This window comes from Buteo buteo, chromosome 11 (assembly GCF_964188355.1).
Source record: "Buteo buteo chromosome 11, bButBut1.hap1.1, whole genome shotgun sequence".
Classification (NCBI taxonomy): domain Eukaryota; kingdom Metazoa; phylum Chordata; class Aves; order Accipitriformes; family Accipitridae; genus Buteo; species Buteo buteo.
The window spans coordinates 27993482-28008176 of record NC_134181.1 but is presented as its reverse complement, the minus strand read 5'-3'; the positions used below and the strand labels follow the sequence as shown (position 1 = coordinate 28008176).

Genomic DNA, 14695 nt, shown 5'->3' with positions numbered 1-14695 from the left:
CATTTATTTCAACTCTCAAGACAATAGCACAATTTTGGGTTTCATATTGCAAGCTCTGAAAACCGAATGGTGGGGCTGATATTTAGAAAAAAAAAAATTCAAACAACATAAATTCATCAGACTTGAATTCAGCTCTTTCCACTATGCCAGTTTAACTTGAGCTGAGAAAAGTTGCTGCTCAGCAAAAAAAAAAATAATTCCTTTTTAACAAAATGAATGCATCATACATAAAACATCATGAACCATACAATTAGTAAGCAAATGTAAGAGTTCAGCTCAGTTCATAATTATTCAGCAAACCTATTCAGAATGATTTTTTTCTCCCTGCAGCAATCAACTGTGTGGGCTCATTACCACTGAGAATCTAACGAAGAAACCACCACATAAACTGTACAAAACAAGCCCATATGCTAGAAAAACTTTAGCCCAGCTAGTCATTAGCAAGAAGCCTTTTAAACCCTTCCATCGAGCAAAACCACATCTTAGTTTTCTGTGGTGTTTATACCCCCAGCTCTATAAAGATGCCATTTCATTAATATGTCAGGCTTCAGGTATATAAATTTTAGCTACTAAGTAACCTCTACAGCGTTTGGAAGTGCAGCCATCTGGAACAATACAAAAAACTATTTGGTTGCCGCTGCACGTCGCGTACCAGCCAAAGCGATGAGTCCTGTCTTTAGAGCATGGTCTCCCAACGGTTACTTTGCAAAAAAGCTGATAGGTTTTTCTTGGCAGTGATTTCTGCTCCTAGCAGGGATATGCAATGAAAGGAATTTGAATGTTTTGAAGGACAGGTCTCTAAGTCTGGTGGCTGACATTATGAGGAAGGTTTTCAACGTTTCTGCCTGGAACAGGGAAACTATTGCACCTCCTCCCTCTCAAAATCATAGTGAACACAGTGACTGGACCGACTCAGAAGGCAAAAATGTAAAATCATTAGATGAGCTTGACAGTGCAGCGAGTGCGGAGCAGGATCATGAGGGAAGGTATTCCTCCAGAGGAGATGATGGAGTTTTGTGTGCACCTGCTTTAGTTCCCAAGAAGGGTAAGGAGTTTTGGGTACAGAAGTGCTCTTTTCTAGCAGGGGCACAGATCCCTGGGTGCTGCGTGGCACGGGCTGTGCTGGCAGCTGCCAGACCAGCTGCAGGCAAAGGGCTGCATCACACAGGGGTCTAGCGGGCTCCCAGGGGGTTTGCTGCGGGAACAATCACACCGCTGGCCTCCCGAGCCGGGCAGCACTGGGAATCGCACTGAGAGGCGGCGTGTAAAGATGTACAGGCATCCGACGTCCTCTGTCGCTTCTTGTCCTTCCCTACTTGAATGTCTGGAGGTGACTGTTTTGTAATTGAGATTAAAGACAATTTCCTCTGTAAAACCTGATTTGCATTCAGTTTCTGAAAAGTTCGCCTTACTGATGTAAATATTTCATGTTTAGTTTTGCCAACAATGTTGTTTTCTGGAAAGTTTGAACCAAATTCCCTCAGACACTTGACTGCTTCCCATTTTAAAAATTGCATAACTGAATAATAAGAGTTAAAGGACTAAAAAACTGTTCCAGTCGTTTCCCGCAGAGATTGGCAGCGATTTCAGAACTCAGCCCTTCACAAGGCTTTTCCTGTTTGTTTCTCTGCAAGGTGGTTGGCTGGTTTAGTTTCTTTACATCTCTGCAACCTTAAGCTGTATATTTTTCCCATGTGGTTTTTCAGGTACCTCAGTATGGATCATGATATTTTCACAATATTGGTATGTTTTTCTATTGCTGCAAACAGGTTTTTTGCATCAATTAAGTATATTGGGTCCCACTTACGTCAGTTAGATGAAAACCTTTACAGCATATGGGGCACTTAGGTGTACATGTTGAACACATTTAAATTTTTTAATTTGGATCACTAAAAAACAGGACAGTGCTAGAATAATACAACATCGAGATTGTACGGTTAGTAAAAACACTAGGAAATGCTAAAGCAAATTTTCCCATCTATCATAATTCTACTACAGTATACCTCTTGGACTTTTTTTTTCCCCTTCAAATTCCCATCCTTAAAACACACACTGTAGGGTTACACATTTGATTGGGGAGGGCAGGAAAGAAAAAAGGAATTAGATCATATATACAGCACAAAAGAATTAGTTTGGCGGCAGGAACCATTAAGAGTTTTATATTTCCTAAAATAACTCGGTGAAACGTAAATAAAAATTAGTACCTCTCTGTACAGATAATTGGTATTTAACCCTCCTTGGTATTTTATGATGGAGTTTGTATGATTGACTTTGTTCTGTTGTTTTCTTAAACTTGAACCAGGTGGGATTTATGTAAGCTTGGTGGAGCAGGAATGATCTTTGAGCATCTGGATAGTCTAGCTCACTGTGGGTGATGCCAGCAAACCACTAAAGTTAATTCATTTTTCATCATCTTACAAATTGAACTATTGTGAAAGGAGAGAACCAGAGGCTATTTTGTAAAGTCCTAACGACTTAATTTTCCCTAAGCGTTAGCTTCTAGGGAGCGTTCACCTTAGTCCTTCCTTTTTACATCCTGAAATCCCGTGACATTTTACACGCTGTGTTTGCGAGTCCTTCCCTTCTCTCCCTTGCAGAACAGCATCTTTCTGTCCAGGCAGAGCGGGACTGTGCTGGGGGAGCAGCAGGGGCTGTTGGATGCGGTTTTAGATGTCACTGTTCCGGAGTAACTCACCTGGCATGGACCAGATGGGTCTCTCCTGGAAAACCTCCACGGGGCCGTGCATCTGAGTGTCCCCCACTTTTCACTGTTGTCTAATGCCCACTGAGTGCTGCCAGTACGTTCCCACGGCCAACCCTCAGGGTCTTTGGTAACGCTCTTGTTCCTGGCGCTCCCTACGTAAGGGTCCCAACCTCCCGGTCTCGGCTGAAGAGAAAGCTGCGTGTCCTGCGAGCAAGAGGAATGCTTGAGAACGGGGTGCCCAGATTTCAAGGCCACCAGGCAAATAAAGATACTCTTGTATTTATTATTTATCACGTTACTTCACAAGATTTTATGGAACAACTCATGTTTCTGAGCCATTGCTGAACCTTGTCTCATAGTCCTGATTTGTCCGGTTTGAAGAAAAAGTGCCTCTGCCCACAGAAAGTGGTGAAGAGCTGTCCCAAAGGCAGCGAGCGCTTGGTCCGGCAGTCTGGCACAGCAGCAGCGCTGACCCCCCCGGCAGCCAGCCCCAGCTGGCCGGGCAGTGCCGGGAGCAGAGCAGAGGGTCTCCAGTGCCGCAGGGAGGTGCCCGTACACCCCCCTGCCAGGGATCCCATCTCCACCTGGGCCTTCACGTGGGGCTGGATTGCACCCACTCCGTGTAAGGCATTATTTGCTTTTTTGACAGGGATTTCTCAGGCTTGCTAACGATTGGTACACACAGCAGCCCTGGCTGCCCCTGTGCAGCCCCCTCCCCTGCAAACACATCAGCAAACCCCCCCGGCTCCCCGCCACAGGCGCAAAGGGTTAAAAATCTCCTGCCATCCATAACCATCGCTTCTCCAAGATCACATGGCCCCTCAGCATCTCGGTACAAAAGGCCTGATTTAATCCCGGCTGCAGACGACTCACATTGTACGCGCAGACTTCTAGCGATGTCAGGCGATCAGGTTTCCAACTAATATCCAAGGCACAGCCCAAGCACAGAGATGGAACAAAGACTTCTTTGTTGCTGGCGGAAAAAAAAAAAAAAAATCCCCTGAAGATATTAGCAGTGCAGTAGAGTTCAAACTGTTAAATGATTCAAATATTATTTAATGAATACATTTGAAATGAGGTCTCACAACCCAGAACATTTTTTTAGATCATCATTTACAAAGAGCCCGCCTCTTCGTTTACTTCTTTATGAAGTCATTGCTTTCAGGTTTTAATTATAGCCATTTTGCTTCCAGGCTTTTTCAGGGACTTCACTTGTTGTAGATCAGTTCTTTTTATGACATGGTTTAGCTGGTGACTATTGGATCTTTCAGAAGTCCTAATAACCACGTTCCCTTAATTTACCTTGGACTGCATTTCTGTGGCCATAAGAAACGAGACAGCCTGTTGCAAAAGAAGCAAAAGCATTAGGTACTGTTCTAGAGGGTGCTAAAAACAAGCTTTTAAAATTAGGAGATTTGTTAAATTAGTGTATCAAGATTTTAACTGGGAGTGGAAAAGCACTGCAAAGTTCAAATTCAACAAATACCTTGAATTTCTTGTTCAAGTCTTGGATATGCAATTCTAAAACAGAAAGCCATACCATTTTAGAGAGAAAAATTAAAGAAACAAGGTAGGTGGGGTTCTAGAAAGAAACATGTCTCCAAGCTGAGGAAATAAAGTTTTAAAAACTAAATTTGAGTTTACTGTGCTTATGGCAATGAGAAATCCACTGCTGCTCTGAAGCATGGAAGGCAGATATCTGACCTAAAGAGTAACACTAGTACATCTGGGACTGTGCAGGTGCATGCTGAGATTTGTGTTTTGAAAAAATACAGCATATCTAGGAAAAATGGGGGGAAAGAACAACAAAGCAGAAAAAGTACAAGAGCAAGTATCAAAAGAAGTAGAACAAGTACCAGAAAATAAGGCAAAGGGCAAGAGCAGAACTACTTCCAGATTCTGTCAGCAGAGTGCATTGCAAAGCAAAATGTAAACCACATACCCTTACACCAGCAAAGCACTCTTGTCTCTTCTGCCTGGGGGTGTGTGTGTGTGTACATTAAAATAGCCACTTCAGGTGCAACTCTATGGAGAAAAGGGGAGGAACATCAGAACCACAACCCACTATTCAAACAGAGGCAGCGTAAGTGGTACAGGAGCACGCGTATAATTAAACTATCAGAATTTCACTCAAGTCAAATTAAGGGTCCAGCTTGTCCTCATGCAGGCAATGCCTCAGGTGGAAGTCGTTGAAAATATGCCCCCAAAAGCTGGTTTTGACATATTGTTCTTTTAAAGTATTGCAAGTGCCAGAACTTTGTTCTTGGTATGGTTTGCACATTGAATTCTGCCCGCAGCAGGTAACAAGGAGAGGAGGGTAACAAGAGTAACAGCGGATAAAATATCCTCAGTGGCTAAATGCACTGGTGACAGGCATGGCAGTCGTTGTCCTCTGGATAATCTCCCTTTCATTTCCCTGCAGACACCCTCTTCTCCTCATGTAAAGGGATGTTTTCCTTACTCTGGCAAGTTCCTTTAAAATTGGTCATTTCCAGCCTAAGTGTGAATAAGGCTCAGTCAAACCTTGCAGGGCAACACTATGGTCTTGACAATTAGTTGCTGTTGATTGAAATTCATTTTCCGTATAAATTCAAGCAAGTAGAAAGTCTTTGATAAAAAGAGTGACAAAACTACAAAGAAAATATTTTTCTGATGTCTCTATTGAGACATAATCCAATAGAGAAGACTCTACTGAATTGCATGCACTGAATAAAAAATCACAGTTACAGCCCCAAGTTTCAGACTTTGCCATAAACCCACAGCACCGTCCCCAGCACGTGCACTTGCGCTTCCCCCCGCTTCCCCCAGGGCCCATGTAAGAAATAGCTTTCCCAAAAGGAAACGCATAGAAAGATTAGTTAATGACAGAGGCATAAATTGTGAATTTGCATGGCATCTGTGTGCCTGCAGTTTTACGGAGCGACCCATAAGCCCGGCCTGGGGCCAGGGAGTAGAGCAGCAGGCGGCTTCCCAGGGCAGGGGGTGGAAAATGGGCAGCAAGACAGGGGAGACGGGAGCATCTCTGAGAGCTTTCACCCACCCAGCAGCACGACGCCTGAGCTATCTTTGCAGAAAGCCATTCATTTTCTCCAGCCGCCATGTTGGTTGGGACCCAGTCCTTTGTGCAGGATCTCAGAAAAACCCTAATTTTTGAAGAATCTTAAAAAAAAAAAAAAGTTAAATTTCTCTGTCAGATTAATATAAAAACACTGATAGCAGCCACTGAAATTTTTGCAGTGGTCAACAAAAGGGTAGCAATCATTACCACTATGATTTGTTGTTGTTGCTTGAAAATTTTTGTTAAAATAAAAATGTTAAAATGGAAAAAGACTTTCAAGTAGTTCTAGCATAGTTCCTAAGGAAAAAGACCCTTGGGAAAAATGTTATTGCTACAAAATATGAGCATATAGAAAAGGACAGATTTCTACACCAGCAGAAACAAAGATACACCATAATATTATCCATAGCCTCTCCGTAGATCATCTGATGCCAGTTGCCAAATCAACAGGTTCTTCCCCCTCACCCCTGCCACGTGAGCCCCCCATAACTCAGTGGTGCATCTTGGTAGACACCCCGGTACCCGCTGGGTGGCTGCCAGGCTCTTCCCAGCAGTGATTACCGACGGGCACAAGGGCAGCGTCCTCACCAGAAAGGCTGTCAGCCAGGGGTCGGTGCCTGGCAGGACCATGGGATCCCCGGCCTCCGGGAGACGTCTTCTGTCCACGGTGGGATGCGGCGCTGGATGCCCCGATCCCACCTCAAAGCTGGTCCTGTGCCGAGCAGGGCTGCAGCCCTTGGCCGCTGCCTGAATCATTTAGTGAGTCCGTAAAAGCTCTGTAAGCTGCCAAAATATTGGCTCTTCTTTCAGCTGAGAAAATAACAGCTTGGTTGAGAGGGGGTGGTTTGTCTGTGTGGCCGCCGGCACTTCAAAACCATCGAAATGTCCAAATGTGTCTGATAGATGTTCGCTGCTGCGCAGCTGAAAACAGGAGGATCCTTTATTCGCTTGATTCTCTTCAAGCGAAGTTGACCCCAGGATGTCAGGGCTGGCATAGGAATGCTGCAAAAGAGGAATAGGATGGCTTGAACTTTCCCAATGCATCATTATTTGCTAAAGCTGATCTTAACTTTGGAAGACACCGTTATCGACAAATTAATGGAAAGTGAAAATAAACGTCTGCTTTAGCTAGTTGCCCAACACAAATGCTGCATGATAGAGCAAAAGGCACTATAGATAAGGCTTCATTTGAATTTGAAGACTGCATAACAAACGCTCAGTTATTTTCCCTCACCTAGCAGAAGTTGCAGAATTACAGCCCGTATTTCATTTTGTCAGCCCTGACTATTTGGAAATGCTGGAGTCTGTCCCCACGAGATACTTGTTCCTAAAACCTACATCTGAAAGGGTTTTAAAATTTTTTCTAGCAATTAGAAATGTACTATGTGCAGTGCGCTAGTATTTCCTGGTTACAATTTAAATGCTTTTGAGATAAGAAGATGCTCTAATTGACTGAATACTATTTATATTTCTTTCTACTGTGCTAAAAGTTTATGATGCAATCTCAAAATTGGAACAGCCTGACTTCTGCATGCTCTGACTTCTGACACAAACACACAAAGAGAGGGGAAGTTACATCAAAAAACTAATGACAGATGCTGTATTCATAAATGTAACTTCGCTAAAAACACATGAAGACAAATCAGAAAAATGGCGAGTAACTTCACTGAGTGGTGTGTGTGTGTGTATATATATATGCCCCCCCCTTACTTTCATAATTCTGTATCAGTGAATACATTTCACCAAATTTTACCAGTTCCTTAAAAACAAAAACGCAAGTTTACTCTCAGAAAAGAACGTTAATGCCAATGGAAATTCAGAAAAAATAGATAATGCTTGTTTATTTGTATGAAACATACCAGATCCTCAAACACTCAAAAGTATCTGTCATATATGACCATTTCAGCAGTCATATTAGGAAATTGTCTAATGCTTGCCTTTAAATCTTACTTCTTTCAGTTGCTGAAAACTCACAGAATATATCATGTTTGTTCCTACCTCAAATAGAGCAACAGAAATAATATTTTTTTACATAAACACAATAGCATAAATTGCAAAAAAATATTGTAAATATTGATTCTGCTACTAAGAGCTTCAAATTAAAGACTACTTACTGGTATAAAGTTTCAGGAATCAAATTTTAAAAAAGAAAGGATGTATTGAAATGCAGTGACAAAACAAATACACACTAGAAAAGCTCCCAGGAGCAATCCACTGCTGCGTGCTGCTGTACCCGAGGTGCTTCAGCTGGGACCCCGTCTTTTCTTTTACTTCCTCAGGTATATCTGTATTTATTTTAAAGCACAAGCTATTAGCAAATGTTCCACCCTAATTAATGTTGGCTAGAGATCCTTTTCAAGGAAGCTGGCAAACTATCGGCCATGTGAGAGAAAAGGTTTTGCTGATGGGTTTATGGTGATCAGAGACGGTGTTCTGATTTTCTTCTAACCCCCTATTCCAGCTGTAACCCATTAGTACTTTATAGTAGGGGCTGGGGAGGGAGGTATTTACTGCAGGAACCATGGGACCAAGATTGAGGTTTAAATTGTGCGTATGAGTGATATAAAAATTTTGTTCCTTTTAACATGTTGCCCTACTAAAGCTTGATTTAGAGTATGTTGGCTGCAACAGGGTATTTCAGATTGCAGAGATTCTGACACTGGCAGGAAACATAGCGAGAACAAAATACCCCTGTCACCGCTAACATCTGAGGTATTTCTTTTTCACTGTAGCGAGTTTTACCAGGTAGCAAAGGAAATGGCAAACTGGCATGGCTCTGCAGCTGTAGCAATGCCGTTAGTGGTGTGCTTACAAAATCAAGAAGCGAGTGGACCTCGGTGGTCTTCTGCTCCACGAAAGTGGGGGTTGCATCTGCAAAACAGAGAACACGTAAGAACTTTTTTTTAAAAGGAAATACCTTTCAAAATCGCATGAATGTTGCAAACTAAGTTAATCAACTGCAGTACTTCATAGCCTTTTTTCTTAAGGAGCTTTGCCCTAACAAAAATACAGACGGATAGTGACACCTAACAGCGGCGAAGGATGAAGCAAGCCCAGAAAGTGACAGGCTCCACTCTCAAATGCTGCGCCTGAACCCAGCGAGATATGAGCAGTCGGTGGCTGCTGCAGAACTGCCCCGGAGAGCTTTTGGCAGCCTCTGCCCAAGCCCTTTCTCCTCCAGCCAGTCACTGCAGGAAAGGGGCACTTGCGGTTTACTAACTCCCAGCCCAGCCTTTGCTCGGTGCAGGTACGGATGCGCTTCATCACCACGTAACCTAGAGAACAGCTGAAGCCTCTGTATTTCAGTGAGAGGCATTAACATTCATACACCACAGATCTGACAGGGAAGAGCAAATAAAAGCCACCAGGACCTTGTCCCCACCAATACGCAATTAAACAAAATGCAGTTGTAACATCACCAGGCTTTTCCACGTATCACCTGGGTCCAAACCCTCCCACACCTTTGCAGAGGTGAACACCAGCCACACACAGAGAGGTGCTGTTCACCAGCGTAACCGACATGGGCATTTAATTTTTAATGTTCAATCACTTCCAACCAAGCAATTATGATTTAGCGATACATAGAAATGTCAACTGCTCTAATCACAAATCAACCACAAGTTCTTCCTCTCAGCCAAAAAAAAGGATGAGAGCAGCCGAGAGCAGGAGGTGCAGGAGGGAAAGCCCCACGGGGCTGGCACCAGCACCCACGCATGCCTGCATCTGCCTCCAGGCAGGGCAGAGCCGCAGCAGCCACCCCCCGGGACGGCCCTGGGGCCAAGGGCTCCAGCCATGTACAGTTTTTCTAACTTGCTGCAAACCTGCGGGGTCTGCGCTGTGCACCCCCACCTGCTCCAGCCTCCTCTGCGCCTGCGGTGGCCAGGACATGCAGTGGTATTTTTAGGGTCTGGTCAGAAGGGAAGCAAAAAGAGAAGACAGACCCCCCAGAGCGCACCAAGGGCTCGGGGAGGCAGAGGTGTCTAAGAAATACCAGTCCCTGTGCAGCAGAAGCGACCCTGGAGGGGGAAAGGGCCGCACAGTGTCTCAGCAGCACTCACTTGTTCAGCGGGCTGGAACAGAAGGAAGATGCTGAAATCAGTTAATGTTAAACAGCGATGGCAATCAAAAGGAGCCGAGACCGGAGGAATCTGGCATCAGCTAACGAGCTGTTCCTGCTGTTCATGGCGGGACGGAGCCTGGCTGGCAGCCACTGGCATCACACACCCACCTGGTGCTGAAACATTTCCCCAAGCACACCTACGCGAACACCAGCCTATCTTCTAAAATCATGACTGTCAAGTGCGGATGACAGCACCAAAATTTAACACGTGATGGTCAGTGTCACTTAAGACTGGTTTGGATTGCACCTGCATCCTTTGGGCACCGGTGACCGCAACACGTCTCGTGCGTGCCTTCAGCCTGCGATGCTGGTTCATGTGGTAGGCAATAGAGCTCTCTGCACGCTTCCCGACACAAACGGGGCTTTATTCCCATGGATCCTCTGTAGCAGCTCGTTCTGCAGAAACCCATCCTCCTGCCAACAGGGCCAGCACAGCCCACTGCCTCTGGGGCTGCAGCCCCCCAAGGGCACAAACCCCCCGGGACCTCCCCGCTCTGCTCTGCAGTGCCAGCTCAGCCCCGTGTGCCCGCTCCCCATCAGGGTGCACCTGCAGACCTCAGGCTTTAGTCAGCATCCCATATCACTGCCTTGATTAATCCTCAGCACAACCCGCTCCTTCTTTAACGCCTTCTCGCCCCAGGAGAGCGCGGGGAGCTGGTGTGCTGTGTCATAGCCAATGCCTGCAGAGCCAAGCACTGTGGCGGACAGTTTGCAAGTGTCTTGCAAAGGTACGAAGCTATTTTATTCTTCCTGACAAGCATAATCGTACTATTTCAATATTTAAAGTGAAGCACTTGCTTAGTCCAGCTCTTTGAGGAGAGGTCACGATGTTAAAATCCATCTGTCAGGCACAGTTAAAAACAAAGTAGGAATACAGCCTTAAGGCAATGCTGCTCAGCAGCTCTGGGGTTCAAAGGATGCAAAGCAAAGAGATGGAAGCTCTTGTACATCACCACCAGACCCAACACAGGTTTATCTGCCCGTTCGACACACTGTGACCATCCCGAGGTGCGTGTCGGTGCCAGCCTGCTGCCGGTCACAAGTTCAGGTGCTGCAAACATGAAGGTTTTGAGTGACAGGAGCAATATTAATACTCCGCTTTTGCTGGTGGATGTTGGCAGATAATAGCAGTGCGCTGAGGTGTTGCAACTACAAATCCACCAACAACACAGAAAACAGAAGCTGCATGTGGCAAGGTAACATTTTAGACCAGTATCATCCACAGCTGCAGGAGCAGCCCCGCGTCAGGAACAGGGCTGGCCGTGCTGCTGGCAGGAACTTTCACCTCTGCCTACAAACAGGCCGTCACCTTCTCTGACGTTCATCCCTGTTGTTCACTGAATACAGACAAGTTTTTAAATATCTCCATCCCAAGCTGTTGATCGCAAGTGCTGACCCTTACGGTGCTGGCTGGGCTGGACCAAGTGCCCACTTGGCTGGTGCAGCCCGCCCTATCCGGACCCGCACAGCCACAGCATCAAAGCTAACAGCTCATTATTTCCTGCCAGCAAGCTCGTTTGCTGAAGCTACCAACATGGGGCACAAATGGTTTTAGCACAGTTCACCAATATTTAAGGGAACCACACAAACCTCTCTGGAGAAGCTGTTCCAGTTCCATTTAGCAGGGACAGGGGCAGGATTTGGTCTTTCAGTCCTGCAAAACTGTTCTGGAGCAGGATTTTGCCCTGTGGAGCAGTAGTGTAAGCACAACAGGAACTGAATTCATTTCAGTTTTTAGAAGTGCTATTTGCAACACAAAATCCTTTACAGCTTTTTTTTCTCCTTACACCGAGTGTTGCACATGGCCTGTGAGAGTCCAGCCAGAACAACTGCATTTCAGCAGGAGGTTAAATAATCCTCATTAAATCATTGGAAAGATTTCTACCATTGCAGGAAAGGGCAACAGCCAGGCCAGGTCCCTCTGCAATGCCAGCATTCCCTGCACTCGTGCTCCCATGCTGGCGCATGTCCACATGCAGAAACCTCCTCCGGTCTGCCTTGTCTATTGCGTTATCTCTCAGATGTGTTTATTTGTACACATTAGTGTGGTCTAGCATCCTAAGAGAAACAAATATGTTGAACTGCTATAAATAGACACCTCATTTAGTTATATTTAGTCCTTTTAGCATGTTTCCATTTTTTCCTTGTAGCCAAAATTAACACAAAGTTAAGGGACAGTTTTAAAAGCATTTACAGTTGCTCAAAGACTCTGTTGCTGGTTCAGGAGACTGAGAAAAGGTCCTCTAACACAAACAGGTGAACAGACAAAGAAACAAAAGGGCTCTAATACCTGCCCTCACCTCTCAGGGGCTTTGCTGCATCTTCCAGAGGTGACCAGCCAGGACCCTTACCTCATACAGGAAAATCAAGTTTTCCTCTGAAACACAAATTCACAGTACCTGGGAAAAAACTTTATAAAATAAATTTTAAAGGAAGACTTGCTGACACAGCAGCCCAGCAGTTGTCCCCTGCTCCCGGCCCACCTCCTGAGGGCTCACAGTCCCTCCCCTCCCTGGAGCCTCTAAACAGCAGAAACCTCCTTCGCCATGGACCCTGTGTAAACACACTTTCTGCGCTATCCCTCGATTCCTCTGGCAAAGGCAGGCAGCTCAGCTCGAACGCCTGCGTTGCCCTGTGACTGTGGGCTGAGCTGTCCCACGCAGACAGACCCCCAGAGGGTGGGGAACAAGCGGGGCTGCACAAAGTGCCAACGTGCTGTTAGACCAACTGCACACGAGATGGGGACACGGGGAGGGGGCAGCCAGGTCTGGGCAGGGGCAGCCAGAAGGCAGCGGCTCACTTGGACCTGTTTTCTCCTGAAGTTGAATTAAATGCTGGGGGGTTTCTTTCTTGCTTAGAATTTGTCAGCTTGGTGTTTCATACCTGCACCCCTGTCCCTCCTGTGTCTGTTTTTCACCGCAATGCCAGGTCAGGGTTAAGGCCCAGAGCTGTAAGCAAAGATAGCGTGTAGCCAGCGGTTTTGCAAGGACATGTCAAAAATAACGTCAGCCGTTTCTGCCAAAGCACTTGTTGACACTGAGGACTGGTCTTGCTGAAGTAATGTTCAGAGGGGCTCAGTGTTCACTTTGATTAAGAATTTGATGAGAACATTAACTCAGTTCTGTTGCTTTACAGTTGCTTTAGTAATTACTGCAGACATGAAGCATCAGCATCAGACCAAAAGCATCTACCACCATCTGCATGAAAGCTGGATGCCAGTGGTTCCCTCTGTGCAAACTGTGCCTGACCTGGGATTGGACCGAATAAATGTAGTGGCCAAAGGAAGAGATGGTGTCACGTCATTTCACTGCAGGGGACACAGCAGCTGCCAACAAGAACAAGGGTGTTACCTGCCCTTTTTTTTTTTTAAAAAAAAAAAGATGCTAAAAACAGGGAGAAACAACATGGCTCCCGAGTAATCTGGCAGTAAGCCCCTCTGGTATTCACAGAGACCAGAGCAGACTTGGGTTGTGTAGGGAGATCACCTCGGTGCCCTCAGCACCTATGTGAAAAGAGAAGCAGGCTGCAAAGCCTGACCCATTTATTCACAGAAACAGTGGAAGAGTTGTTCCACAGAGTGAAGAAGTAGAACAGCTACACTTTACACATGAGCACTCGCCTCTGGAAACGCAGATTTGGCGGTGACAGATACAGCGAAATGGGCGATGCTGAGGTCAGCAGTCCCAGAATGGTGGGAATGGCTGAGGACCTGACCATGCTCACTCCTGCCAGCAGCGTGTGACACAGAGGAGCAAGAGCACTTTCAAGTACATGATGTTGCTCCTAAATACGGCTAAATCAACCCAGTTTTGGGAAATTAATAGTAAGTTGCGTTATCAGAGACATTTTCAGACTGCTTAGAGAGCGCTTAGAAAGGAGTTAGGGTAGAAAAACCCAAAACACCTGAAATCCCAAAACACAGATCTCGGCAGATTTTTTTCTGACATTTCCCAGTCCACACACGAAGGCAAAAGATGGAAAACATTCCCCTTTCTTTTCAATGATTAAAAAAATCCTCCAGAAAAAAAAAAATCTTCACAAGTCCCTTTTAGACCACACTTATGTGCAGCCAAGTGATGGATTTAAAAGGTTACTGCTGGAATATGGTTCACAGCAGTCTATTGCAGTGAATAAATATCATGTTTACATATCCATTATAACAAAACTATGCTGCACTTCCATTACTTCATGTTGGTTTGCCATCTGGAAGCTAAACAAGCTGCGTAGTAAAAAAAGAATTCAATTTTGCATTTACCAAAAGGAGCCATACAAGTTTCAATTTATAGCAGGCGATTACACAACGTTAGCAGGCAGAAATCTGCCCATGGAGAGTCAGAGCCGTGCCCACACGGGAGGGCAGTTAATGCAGCTAAGAGGGTTCAGCCGTGCCGAACAGCCCCTTAGAGAACTGATCTCACACAGTAGCATCAGTCCAGAGACCAGTCTGAAAACACGCTGGTGGGAAACTCTTCCCACATACCCCGAGAGGACTGCACACAGAGCCGAATACAGAGCAGAGTGGCACTTCTCAGTTTATGTTGTGTGTCAGGCTTTGTATTGCATATTCAGAAACACCCTCAGAAAGTGGCATTTCCTTGCTCTGAGCCAAGAAAAAACCCACGCGAACAACTCTGCCCATCTCCACGCATCTGCCCCCCCCAAAAAGCGCCCTGGAGGCAGCAGTCGTGGGGTCACCAAGCCCAGACCAGGCAGGGCCCTTCCAGGCCAGACTGGGACTCGGTGTCAAACCCGCTCTCCTCGAGCGGGGCAGCCTGGCGTGCAGCCACCCTCCTCCTGCCCCCTCAGCAGAAGG

At 45.8% G+C, this 14695-nt stretch overlaps 1 long non-coding RNA gene across 4 annotated transcripts; it reads right to left on the bottom strand.

Moving 5' to 3' along the window:
• Nucleotides 1-1812: 1812 nt before the first annotated feature.
• LOC142037110 (uncharacterized) lies at nucleotides 1813-8634 on the bottom strand. 4 transcript variants are annotated; one of them, XR_012652288.1, is made up of 4 exons: nucleotides 8575-8634; nucleotides 6351-6764; nucleotides 3578-5863; nucleotides 1813-2908 (listed from the first exon to the last, which is right to left on the bottom strand). It is a non-coding gene; the product is annotated as an uncharacterized LOC142037110 (long non-coding RNA). The 4 variants fall into 4 exon arrangements; XR_012652287.1 differs by lacking the exon at nucleotides 1813-2908 and having other exon boundaries at nucleotides 3002-3677; nucleotides 4007-5863; XR_012652289.1 differs by lacking the exon at nucleotides 1813-2908 and having other exon boundaries at nucleotides 3002-5200; nucleotides 5745-5863.
• Nucleotides 8635-14695: the final 6061 nt, after the last annotated feature.